The sequence below is a fragment of the Coenobita brevimanus genome, chromosome 90 (genome assembly GCF_032717465.1).
Source record: "Coenobita brevimanus isolate Jiangsu-jjx chromosome 90, ASM3271746v2, whole genome shotgun sequence".
NCBI lineage: Eukaryota > Metazoa > Arthropoda > Malacostraca > Decapoda > Coenobitidae > Coenobita > Coenobita brevimanus.
Window position 1 is genome coordinate 38,900,308 of NC_137043.1, and position 13,512 is coordinate 38,913,819.

The following is a 13,512-nucleotide window of genomic DNA, read 5'->3' on the forward strand; positions in this document are numbered from 1 at the left end:
TGTCAAAATCCGCCCCTTTAACCATTAGCAACCATTTTCAGAGCCCATTAGCCCCATTAGCGTGACCACTGACCATTATCTGCCGCAGTTCGTCCAGTTTGGTCAAAGGTCAATGAACGTCGATGGACAGGTGTCACATTCCAACCCATTACCCATATGACAGCATCCCAGCATCACCTACTTCATCTCTGTGATTTATTCTTTGTTTCGCTCTTGGTATCTTCAGATGAGTTTACATTTAGCATAGGAGAGAACATCCTAGTAGAGAAGACGTTAATGAAAGGTTTATAACAGAACTCCAGTTAAATTTGTCTAGGTGAATAAAGTATGTGAATGGAATAAAAAATTACGTCATCGAGTTTAAGGGGTTAACCAATAATTCAGCCTCGATTCATCATTTTCCATTATTCTCACATTTACTCAAAGATTAATTACCGTAAGGTTAATGGGACAGGTGACAGGTGACGAATTCTAGCCCCCCTTCTTTTGACACCAATTAACAAGGAAGATTTAGCTTGCAACTAATATCTTCCTTTGTTCCCATTCACTCAGGGGTCAGTGAACGTTAATGGACAGGTGTCAGATGCCAGCCCATTGCCCCTTTAAAGTGACTGTTAGAATTCCTTAGCCATCAACGTGTCAAGTCTAACCATCATCCTCCATTATTCCCATTTACTTGATTAAGTGATGTCATATGGGTCTTAAATTCCAGTTCAGTGCTCATTAAAAAGCATAATATCACCTGTAAGAACCATTTAACCATTATCTCTGTTTTTACTGTTTGCTCGTTGGTTCTCACTATTAACTCAAAGGTCAGTGAACGTGAGTGGATGGATACGTGGTAGATTCCAGCTTATTACCCATTAGAAAGTCCTGAACATCCATTTTCTTTTATAATTTATCCTGTAACCGTTATCTTTCTCCTCCTCCTCAGTAGTCATTGAACATAGTGGATAGGATTCAGATATCTTACAAACTGTTACCCATTTGCAAGCACCCTGTAAAACTCCTAACTTCCGTAATCATTCAGCTTCTTCATCTCCTATTATTCATTCCATTTTGTCACCTTTAATGAAAATATGGGTAGGGTATGTCAGCTGCCAACCCATTAGCCACCCTCAAAGACCAGCATCAGAACCCCTTGACCATTATATTTGATCTTACCACCGTTAGCTTCCGTTGCCCCACCAATTTACTGAAAGGATAGTAAACGTCTTTGGCCAGGTGTGACTTTCCAGTCTACTATTGTTCAATCTGTAGCTGTTTGTTATTATCCACCTTTCATCCCATTACCTGAGAGGTCACTGAATATTATTGTAGTTTACAGGTGTCAGATTCGAACCAATTACCCATTGGAAACTTTGAAAACCATTATTTCATTCCTTAACCGTTATTTTCCATCGTTCATTCCGTTAACTCAAAATTCAATGAGTGTGTCGAATTCCATTCCAACCCTTAACCCCTTAGAAACCGTCCTTAGCATTCATTAACCATTATACCTTCCAATCATCCTCTTAAAAAATCCTTAACATCCATTAACCATTATATTTTCCAATCATCCTCTTAGAAACTATCCTTAGCATCCATTAACCATTATACTTTCAATCAACCTCTTAGAAACTATCCCTAGCTTCCATTAACCATTATACTTTCCAGTCAACCCCTTAGAAACCATCCTGAGCATCCATTAACCATTGTACCTTCCAGTCAGCCACATAAAAACCATCCTAAGCATCCGTTAACCATTATATATATCTCTCAGGTCATCTCTCACCATTCACCATTACAGTTACCTAATAGAAATCAAGTGTCATGGCAGATGAAACCCCATTACGTCACGTAGGCAAACCTTAGATATATAAACATTCATTAAAACCCATTAGTCCTTTTAATCTGATTACTTTGGGCAGTGAACCTTAACTCTATGAGCGGGGTAACGTCTTAACCCCTTCAGTATGGCGACATTTTTCATTATTTTTTTTTTCTGTATCATTTTAATCACGCCTCCACCAGACGATTTTATTCAACCTTGGAAGGCTCTCTACTCTTTTTACCTTGGCTCAGATTTTTTTTTTCCCCTTGTCCTTTTACGGTTAACATCGTATAGCCCCACGGAGTGAGATAGCCACAGCTCTGCTTTCTTCCCATAGCATTCCTTCGTGACTAGCATCATATTCTAGTGCTAATCCATTGCTACAGCGGAGTATTCAAGATAGAGGGAGGTCAGTTTTAGGCCAAGTTAGATTGAAAGTGATGTGGTAGTGAAGGGGTTCATGAAAGAATCCCTCTAATCTCTAGTCAGTCAAAGAAAATCGTCTGAAGGTGGCAAGAATAAAATGAAAATGCGTCATCGGAGGGAAAGGGTTAATTTAGCTCATTCTCAGTACCTTCAAATTATTTTTTGTTTCAATGACTTACCGGTATATTTTTTTTCATTCTTGTTATTTACAGACGATTTTCCTTAAGCTAAGGAGATTTTTTTTTTCGAGCTGGAGCGGTTGAATTTAGCCATCGTTATTTAATACTAACTCTTTAATGAGGTGAATGTAATTGCTTGTAAATAGCAGGAATAAAATGGAAGATGTCATCGGAGTGAAGGGATTGGAAACTTGGGAATGCTTTGACTCTGCCTTGTTTTTGCTATTTTCATACTATTGTTATTATTATTATTATTATTATTAGTAGTAGTAGTAGTAGTAGCAGTATTGTTATTAGTTTAGGAGGAACAGAATGGGAGGGGTTGATATACGGTAGCTTTTATTCACTCTTTCACCGCTAGGGGCTCTTGGAAGTTGAACAAGGTACGGTAGCCTGGTCTGGTGTTACTTAGCATAAAATTATTAATACCATCTGGGGGTTTAGTGGTTAATGAAGGCTCAAGCGATTCCCTCTAGCTCTAGAGATAAGTCCTTAGTGTCTAGAATTACCTCCTAAGCTCAGTGGATTCGTCTGTAGCTTTGGTAGCAGAAGTTAACCATGAAACACGTCCATGGGCTGAATGGGTTGATGGGTAGCTGCCATTAACCTTAAGAACTGCCATTAAAGAAACATTAGCCACCCTTTTCACTGCCAGAAAATTCGTCGCGGTACGGTAGTTGAAGGAAACAGTTCATCGATGCTAGGGGTCGGTAAAAATACGTCATGAGGTTGATTTTTTTCTTTTTTCTTGAGGGAACGGGACAACTCAACATAGGCTAAATAGTTTGTCACGATTGCAGTACATTCAATGAGGCTTAGTTTTCATGTAGGAAAATTAGTCTTCTTGGTTACTAGTCAAACCAGCCCTCTCAGTCTGACTACACTTGGCCTTCAGCTGAGATAAAAGAGGGTACAGTACTTATACATCGTTGTCAAGTTACAGGTTATAGTGGAGATAGTCTGTACTTGGTCCTCCTGGTGCTGACAGATACAGATAGACACATTTTTCAGTTTTCTGTTGCTATCCCCAGAGAATTTTACTCATCTGTTATTGATGTTGAGGAAGGCTATATCTAACTCCTTCAGCATAAAGTCTCAAGGTAAATAAAATCGTCTTGAGGTAGGGAGCATAAAGTGAATATTACATCATGGGATTGAATGAGTTAATGGAGATAGATTCTGACTTTAAAGATCGTTCTAAGGCTGACCAATTTCTCTCTCTCTCTCTCTCTCTCTCTCTCAGTGGATTAATGGGGACAGTTTCTAATCCCATCAGTGTCATTCTGATACGGAATAAAATCGCCCGTCGGTAGCCAGAATATTGCTTTGGAAACAAGTGATAGTAAAGTTGGAGGTAATAGAGTGAGACCTGTGCTGTAGGTCAGTGAGTTCTAATGGAATGCTGCCAGCCTTCACGCCATTAGGCATTATATAACCCATTCGAACCCATTAACCCCTCTCATGGTCGGCACTTCTTTTTATATTTTATAACCCATTGGAACCCATTAGCCTTTCATGGTCCGGACAATATAGTAATCTTTTCCAGCAGGTGCCAGACGATTTTATTTAGCTGAGAGAGCCATATACGTTCTTTTCAGTTAGCTACATTAGTTTTAACACCTTCAGTCCTCTAACCTATTTATAGTTTCCTATTATTTTCCGACGATTTCATTCAGCTTAGAAAGGATACCACTAAAGGGGTTGGTGAAGGATTTATCCAACCTCAAGTTTGAAAAGTTTCTCCAGAGCCGAATAAAATAATTTGGTGGCAGCAATAATGGAATGGCTGCGTAAGACGTCATTGTAATGGAGGGATAAATATTTGTAGGTTAAATCTTCAATACTGGTTGGATTTTAAATTGCTGATTTCGAGTCGCGAGGCATTTAAATGTGAGGCTTCCTGTTTCCATTTAAATTCCTAACTGTGCTTGGGTATTAAAACACACACACACACACACACACACACACACACACACTTGTGTGTGTGTGTGTGTGTGTGTGTGTGTGTGTGTGTGTGTGTGATATACAGTAGGTCACTAACAGCACAACATGATAGGCCTAATTCGTCTTCCCCTTTTCAGCCTCCTTTTTATGATGTGTTTTGGTTCCTTTATAGTATTTACAGATTTAATTACACAGTTAACCTTAGGGTTGTGTTCTCCTGGTTTTAGGAGGCTCCGTAGCACCTTTCCATAAGCGATTTGTTTTGATATCGTTTTATTATGAATGTAATTTGTATGAATGACCTAACAGATAATAGAATTTTAACCTGCCATAATATGCCCCTTAATATTCTCGTAATGTTTTTCATATCTTTTTATGGACATCGTTGCATAGGCTAAATAGCGTATCGCACACTAGGGAATATTAAATTGTCATAGCTTGTATAGAAATAAAATAATAAATACTGTAGTGCAGAAATAATAAATGAAAGGCATCAGAACCTCGTGTATTTACTGCAGGACAGGGCAAAATTATTCATAGTCTTATTGGTGTTTTACCTGTGAATAAAATCGTCTGGAGGTAACAAGAATAAATAAAACTCTCTTAATTTTAATGTGAGGAAATTAAAATTCCGCTTTCATTGCTTTACTCTTTTCTTTGCTGATGTGTCACTTGTTATCTGTAGATGTCATTTTCTTTATGCTGACATCGTTGAAATACCGGTATATCTTTATTATGTTAGAATATGGTGTGCGTTCATTTTCATTACTCTCACTTTCCTTGGTTTTATATCTCGTTGTACTTACATTGGTATATATAATTATGCTTAGCTACCACTTTTTAATTTTTATTTCACTATTTTCATTTTCACTTGGCATTGATTTCATGTGCAAGTTTTCCTGTATTTTCCTCTTGAATTCAATTGCTGTTTTCATTTTACAGCCTTAATATCACTTTGTTTTCATTTCACAGCTTTAATGTCACTTTGTTTTCATTTTCGAGGCTTAATATCATTTTTGTATTCACTCTACAACCTTAATGTCACTTTGTTTTCATTTTGCAGACTTAATATCACTTTTGTATTCATTTCACAGCCATGATTTAACTCTGTGTTCATTCAGTTTGCTCTTTAATGCATTTTTTCCCATTGCACTGCCTTGTAATTTAGTTTCGGTTTATTTTCACTTAGCATTATTGTTCTCTACTTGGTTGGGTTGGCTCTCTCTATGTCAGTATTGTTGCGCACTCGTTCCCGTCTTAGGCTTAGCTCCTAAGCCTACTCTGGCTTACGAACATCAACTTTATCGTGGCCAGGACGTTACAAGGTTGTGATGAGAAAGTTGTGACAGGCTGGTTGTGGTAGTCGTGGTAGGCCGGTTGTAGTAGTTGTGGTAGGGTGATAGGCTGGTTGTGGTAGGCCACTGATGGTGGTGGTGGTGTTGATAGTGGTGATGGTGGTGGTTGTGGTGATGGTGGTGTTGGTTGTGGTGGTGGTGGTGTTGGTTGTGGTGGTGGTGGTGTTGGTTGTGGTGATGTTGGTTTTAGTAGTTGATGGTGTTGTTTGTGGAGGTGGTGGTGGTTTTGGTATTGGGTAGAGGTGGAGATGGTAGTTGTAGGGTACGATATGGTAGTGGTTGTGAAGTTGATGGCGTTGGGTGCTGGTTATGGTTACGGTGGTTGTGGTTGGTGATTGTGGTAGGGGTGTTATAGTGTCGTGATGATTAATGGTTGGCATGGTAGGGAGGGAGGTAGGCTTGCAGGAACGGGGATTTGTACTGGTCAGAATTAAGAGGTAGGAAGGAAAGGATGTGGATAGGAAGGAAGGGTGGAACGGCAGGCAGAAAGAACGAAAGGTAGGCTGAATTAGAAAGAGGGTTTATAGATAGGAAGGGAGGCAGGTAGACAGGAAAAGAGGTAGGTTAGTAGGAAGGATGATTGGTGGGGGTAGGTAAGCAGGAAGGAAGGTAGATGGGTTGGTAAAATAAGAATGGTAGGTAAGCTAAATAGAAAGGAATGTTTATAGATAGGAAAGGAGGTACCGGTAGGTAAGTAGGAAGGTAGTGAGATGGGTACGTGGGTAAGTAGGAAGCAAGGTAGGTGGGTAGGTAGATAAACAAGCAGAAATGGAGGAAGGAAGCAGCCTAGCCCAGGGTCCCTGCGCCTCGTGCAGAAAACAAAGGCTTAGATATTAAAATATAGTAGTCTTTGTTTTTGCTATAGTCTTGATACGAGGATAAGTGAAAGTGCTTTTGTTTTTGCTTCTTTTTTTTTTTTTTTAATGAAAGGTGGTATTGTTGTGTTTTTATGGGATCAAGGTGTACATGTTTTTCTAGGATGCATATATGACTGGATATCGGATGCTCAGCTGGGTTAGTACTTGTGGTTTTAGCCCCTTCGGCACGATTATGTATTTTTATTCATAACTTATGTCAGGTGATTCTAGTTCATAGTAGATCCCCGTGGACTGAAGGATTGACGACCTTATTGTACAGGAATTTCGAGATTTTTCTAACACCTCTTCCTTAGCGATTTATTCATGATGTTAAACTCAGTATTGTGTTACTGATGCAAAAAAAAGTTAACCGTATATTGAAGCGATATAGCAAGATATGGTACCATACAGGCTATACCTGTACTGGTACAGAAATGTTATAGTGAAATAAAAAAAATAATAAAATCACTAAGGGAGAGGTGATGTGAGGTCTTCTCTGGTACCTAAAATATAAACCTTAAAAACGGTATCCATTAATCCTATCACTTCTATATCATCCTCTCTCTCTCTCTCTCTCTCTCTCGTGTCTCTGTTCACGGTGCATTTTCTTCTTTTCGTCTTCCTGTGGCACAACTTTCTCTTCCTGTTTCTCCTAATTTTCTTCCCTTATCTGACCTGTTCGTTGTGTTTCTGTTGCATTGTTTCTCTTAACCCTTTTCTTACACTGTTATTCTCTTCTCCGTAATTCTTCCTTTTTCCTCATTCCTCCTTGTTATTATGATTTTCCTCCACTGCTCGAAGCACCGCCACTACTCATGCTTTCTGCTTCTCCTCTCCCTCCTCTCCCCTTCTTTTCCTCTCCCTCCTCTCCTCTTGTTCTCTCCCTCTTCTCCTCTTGTTCTCTCCCTCCTCCTCTCCTTTTTTTTTCTTTTCCTCCTTTTCCCCGTCTTCTCATCCTCATTCTCTTTTCCTCTCCCTATTCCTCCCTCTCCTCCTCCCCTCCCCCACCATTATCTCGCGCATTCGTGCGTACGTAACCCACTGCGGACTAGGATACGCAATATACGCACGAGAGAGAGAGAGAGAGAGAGAGAGAGAGAGAGAGAGAGAGAGAGAGAGAGAGAGAGAGAGAATAGACAAGGAGAGCATATGACAAGATTGATGTCTTTGAGATCTGGGAGGTTTGTGTGTGTGTGTGTGTGTGTGTGTGTGTGTGTGTGTGTGTGTGTGTGTGTGTGTTTGTGTGTGTGTGTGTTTAATAATAGCAGAATCAGTGACGAAATGTATGAGTGTGTGTGTGTGTGTGTGTGTGTGTGTGTGTGTGTGTGAATATGCGTGTGCGTATGAGTGTCTGTGGCGTTTCCAGGAATAGTGACTGGGTGAGGATGAGTCAGTGTGTGTGTGTGTGAGAGACATGTGGCGAATAGTGTATGGTTAGTTTACATATTGCTTCTGAGGTGTGTGTGTGTGTGTGTGTGTGTGTGTGTGTGTGTGTGTGTGTGTGTGTGTGTGTAAGAGAAAATATGGTACATCATTTGCTTAGCGTACATCAAGATGCACAGCCAACCTGGGTAGTTTACAGAGAGAGAGATATGGTGTATGCGCCTGTGTATAAATGTAGTTACTGGTATACTGTATGTATGACGGCGGTTTGTTTATGTCTGGCCTGTATATGTTTATGTATGGAATTGCATTTATATTTTTGTGGTCAATAAAATATCTTTTTATCGATACGTATCAGTTTATCTAAGTAAATGTAACCTATGCCTGAATTTATACCTCTTTCTATGTACCGGTATCTGTGTTTATATGTATACATGCATGTATGTATGTTCTGTTTATATATGTAGCTATGCGTTCATGTATTCATGGGCCTTTGCATGTACCGGCGTGTATGTATAGGCCTATGTACCGGTATGTATGTAGCTACGGTAATTCATCACTCTAACTCCACATCCAGATAACAAACAAAATATACTCTTAAACGGACAAACCTTTGTGAATAGCATCATCAACAACAATAGCACAATCCAGGATATTACGGCCGTCAGACTCCTGGAATAAGTGTTAGGAGGGAAAGTGTTTAGTGCCAGGTGTGAGGAAATTGCGATAATACCGATACTGTGTTGTACTTGGATAACAGGTCTTTTGTTTTTGTTATTGATCTTTTATTCAATCCCATGGCTTTTTTTGCGGGTTCTTGACAGTTTATTATTACCTTATTATTATTATTATTATTATTATTTTGTGAATGGCCGTTTGTATTAATGGGCTAGGAACAGTCTCCATTAACCTTATCACTGTCTGATGTGTCCTTAATCTGAGTAAAATAGGCTGAAGGTAGCGAGGATACAAGGATACACTGTAGTAGAAAAAGTCATGACTGAAGGGTCTGAATAGTATTAGGCCTAGTAGTGGTGGTGGTGGTGGTGGTGGTCGTCGTAGTAGTAGTTGTAGCGGTAGTGGTTTTGGTAGTAGCAGTACCCGTAGTGGTAGCAGTACTGCCGTAGCACAGTAGTAGTATGCCTGTCAAGCCTGTTAGAAAGCAGTCGAAATCATTATATATAATACCAGTTCTATTAGATTATGTGTTACTGACATTTGGAAATAATCAGTGTAGCCTAATTGTTTTAGAGCCTCGAGGTTAACTTAATTAGCCTACCTGATGATTATATATTTGTTTGTTTGCTCTCTGAACCCTACCTTACCCATCGTTAAGTGAGAGAGAAGGTTTGTATGACGATTATGGTTGTTGGTATCTCAGCTTTTATTTTTGTTTTTCGTTGTCTGGATGATGATGATGATGATGGTTGCTAGTAACTGTGCTTTCATTTCTGTTTGTATCTTTGTTGTCTGAATGATGGTGACGATGATGTTGACTGCTAGTAACTGTGCATCTGTTTGTTTATTTTCTTTTTTTTTTGCCTTGTGCTTTGATTTTTGTCTCCATGTGTACTTTGTGAGTTGCTTTGATGTCCTTTCATTATATTTAAGATCCATACATTTTGTTGGATTTTCGTCTGTTTTTGTTTTCCATCTCCGAAGTTCTTTGTGCATTCTTCGCTCCTTTTGGTTTTGTGCTGATTGCAATTAATGTACGGAATAATTTGCCATCGTATTGTTCAATTAACTTTTTCTTATTTTCTTTATATTTTGTCTTTATCATTTTCTCTTTTTTTTTTACTAGCTGTTATCAGTTTACTTCGTTTTGTCTCATGGTGTTCTGGCTTTGTCCTTGTGTTCTTTTGCTTGTTGTCTCGTTCTTCTCGATTCATAGGCTAATAAAGTATGATGCAAAGGAGAGAGAGAGAGAGAGAGAGAGAGAGAGAACGCTATTCCGAGAAACGTAATGGCCTTGTACACTACATCCTGCCATCTTCCCCCCCCTCTCCTCTCTCTCTCTCTCTCTCTCATCAAACCCCAGTCCGACTGTTGTCCATGGGGTGGAGAGAATCGAGAAAATATTAGATGCTATAGAAAATGTATATACTTGCATTAGTTTTGGCAGTTAGGGTTAGTTTATCGAGTAGGCATTGCAGAAAGTGTGGCTGTAATTTGGTTGTCAAGGTCACGGTTCACAGGTTCTGGATGTTGAAAAAATACTTATGCTGTGTTTTTGGTTGTCAAGGTTAGATTATGGTTAGCTTTTGTTTTGGTTATCAAGGTTAGATTATGGTTGTTTTTTTTGTTTAATTTTTTGCCCGTGATTTCCTTAATGGTTAGTTCTGGTTGTCAATGCTGCAAATGTGTGCACTGGTGTTGTTTGGTTGTCAAGGTCATAAATGCACAAACTTTGGTCCGTTATGTTTTGGTTGTCAAGGTCATGATGCTGGAACGTTTTCTCTATACTTTGGTTGTCAAGGTCATAATACTGAAATATTTTATGTTTTGGTTGTCGAGGTCACAGATGCTGTAAAGTTTATAGGCCATACTTGTGTATACCTGTTGTAGTATATTTTGGTTTTCAAGGAAATGGGTGATGCCGAAGTTTGTGTTTTGTTTTTCAAGGTCATGGAAGCTGGAACGGTTTATCTATATTGTTTTGGTCGCCATGGTCACAAGCCAGGATTACGCGATAAATGCTGGGGAGTTTTTATTGTAGTTGGGTTGTCAGGGTCAGTGTATGTTGAAAAATTGTTTGTTCCATTGTAGTTTGTTGACTTGTTTGTTTATTTATTTATTTTTGGGGGTTGCTGGTCGAAGTCAGTGACGGTAATGTATGTTGAGAAAAGTGTGTTCCTGTGCCCCTTTTCGTTTTCTTTTTTTTTTCCCCTCATTTGTCAGGATTATTGTATGGATAAAAAAAAAAAAGATTATAGTATGGACTTTGAAAACTTAAACATTTTGTTATAGTTCTCAGGGTCATAATTCAGGGTGTAATGTGTTCATGTTGCAGAGTTTATAGTTTGTTTTAGTTGTCCGTTCTTTTTTTTTTTCTTTCTTTTTTTTTTCAGGGTCGTAGTTCAAGGTCAGAGTGTTTTGGTTTACGGTTGTTGTTAATCTGTTGCCACACTTCATTACTGAAGATGGGGATGGCAGGTTTAGGCCAGATTATAGTAAAAGGAGTATAGAGACTCGAAGCTCTGTAAGACCATCTGGTGTTAGCAAAAATAAAATTGAAAAAGACGTCAGTTTAGGGAAAGCTTTAAAGAGTTAGTTTCCCTTTTTTTAATGCTGGTATTTATGGTGACCCCATCATTTAACGTGTTACCTTTTTTCATTGTGCTGTGTTTATATTCTCGTGTGTGTGTGTGCGTGTGTGTGAGTGTATAAGAACGCACGGTATGTGTATGTGAAAGTGTATGTAACCTAAATAATGTGACTGACAATGTGTATACTCAGTGTGCATGTATGTATGCGAGTGTGTGTGCAGGTGGGCGTGGTGCGGTGTACATAGCAAGGTAGGAGGGCCAGGAATGCACACATGACCTGCACACACACACACACACACACACACACACACACACACACACACACACACACACACACACACACACACACACACAACATCTATTCCTCCATCCATATACCGTAACTGTCCATCCGTTCATCCACATATTTATCCATACGACCATTCATTCATCAGTATGCTTATCCATTTACGTGTCCGTACATTAATCTATCCATCCATTGTCTTATCCATCCATCCATTCACATTCTCATCCATATAGCCTACTTATCTCTTCATCCATCCATCCATCCACATACTCATCCATTTACCCATTCGTACACATATTCTGCCATCCATTCGTCCCTACAATTTTCCATTCTCTCATAAATCCAGTCATCCATATACCGGTGCGTATCCATTTTACCCATCCATCCACCAATCATTCACTCCTCCATCCATCTCCTCTTCCATCCACCCACTAGTCACCCACTCTTCCATCCATCCACCTCTATCCGCGAGCCACCTACTCACCCATGCTTGAAGGACCAACTTTTATATTTTTGGTGTTTTTCTTTCGATGTTCTTGTGTTTTTCTTTCTTTCTCCTTCCACGCTTTGCAGGATTTAACATTTTTTACAGCTTTTGTTTTTCTAGTTTTTTGGGTCATCTTTCTTAGTCTTTTTTTTTTTTTTCCAATTCTTTCTGTTTTTCTTTCGTTGCCACTTCATTTTCCTTTTTCATTTTTTACCTTCATGTCTTCTTTTTCGTTTTCACGTCCTCTGCCTACTTCTCTACGTGTTTCTTTTCAGTCTTGTTTTTGATTCCCCTTCTTACTACTGGGTGCCATTTTTCTTTTTTATACCTCTCTCTCTCTCTCTCTCTCTCTCTCTCTCTCTCTCTCTCTCTCTCTCTCTCTCTCTCTCAGGTAACGGGCAGACTTCCGGTACCTGTTAAATACCGCACGCGAGGGAAACTTGGCTGATATTAAAATTCTGTTTGTATGCGTAATTAATTGTAAAGGATGTTAAAAAAGGTCTTATCACCATCATCATCATCATTTTATAACGGAACTGTTCCCATCATCATCATCATTGTCATCATTACTATCGAATTTATTATCACGAAACTGTCCTCATCGTCTGTCCTTATCGTCATCATCATCATCATGCAGAGGATTTTTATACAGGCAGTTGGAACTAAGAGTAATGGTTAGGTGGAGAGAGAGAGAGAGCGAAGTGGAAGAACAAGTGAAATAAGGTGAAAGTACAAGCGTGGAAGTGGAGAGAGAGAGAGATTGGAGGGAAAATGAAAGAGTGGAGGAAAAGATTGAAGGACTAGAGAGAAGGAAGAGAGGTAGTGGAGCAGAGTGGAGAGATGAGGTGGCGATGGGGAGGGGGGAGTGAGTCCACAGCTGATTACATACCCTACTTGCGCTCTCTCTCTCTCTCTCTCTCTCTCTCTCTCTCTCTCTCTCTCTCTCTCTCTCTCTCTCTCATTTTTCTATATCGTGTGAGGGGCGACTGACGAAAAGAGTATCCATATACTGTACAGTATATATATATGTCCGTCCTTACTCAGTGACAACTCCCCTTCCTCCCACAACATGCCTCCCCCCTCATATACTCTCAAACCCTCTTCACCTCATTCTAGTTTTCCCTCTCCTTGCCTTTCCGTGTGTAAGGAGAGAGACTGAAATTCGTAATTAGTAACATTCAGGTGTGTGGCAGGTGTGTGTGTGTAGAAGGGGGAATGTGTGTGTGTGTGTGTGTGCGAGAGAGAGAGAGAGAGAGAGAGAGAGAGAGAGAGAGAGAGAGAGAGAGAGAGAGGAGGGAGAGGGAGGATTATGTGTGGAGAAACACTGACCTATCCCACTACCACCACACACATAGTGACACACACACACACACACACACACACACACACACACACACACACACACACACACACACACAGCCTACCTTAGCCTACTCGCACAGTGCTTACCAGGTGGTGGGACCTAAATATTAATAGAAGTTCAAGAATAGCCTAGCAGAGCACAAGGCCCTTC

General features: G+C 39.7%; 1 protein-coding gene across 1 annotated transcript in view; it reads left to right on the forward strand.

The window, feature by feature from the left end:
- The window catches only part of LOC145411679 (jumonji domain-containing protein 1C-like), a 202,951-nt gene that overhangs the window by 349 nt on the left and 189,090 nt on the right, over window positions 1-13,512 (forward strand). The window lies entirely within an intron of this gene.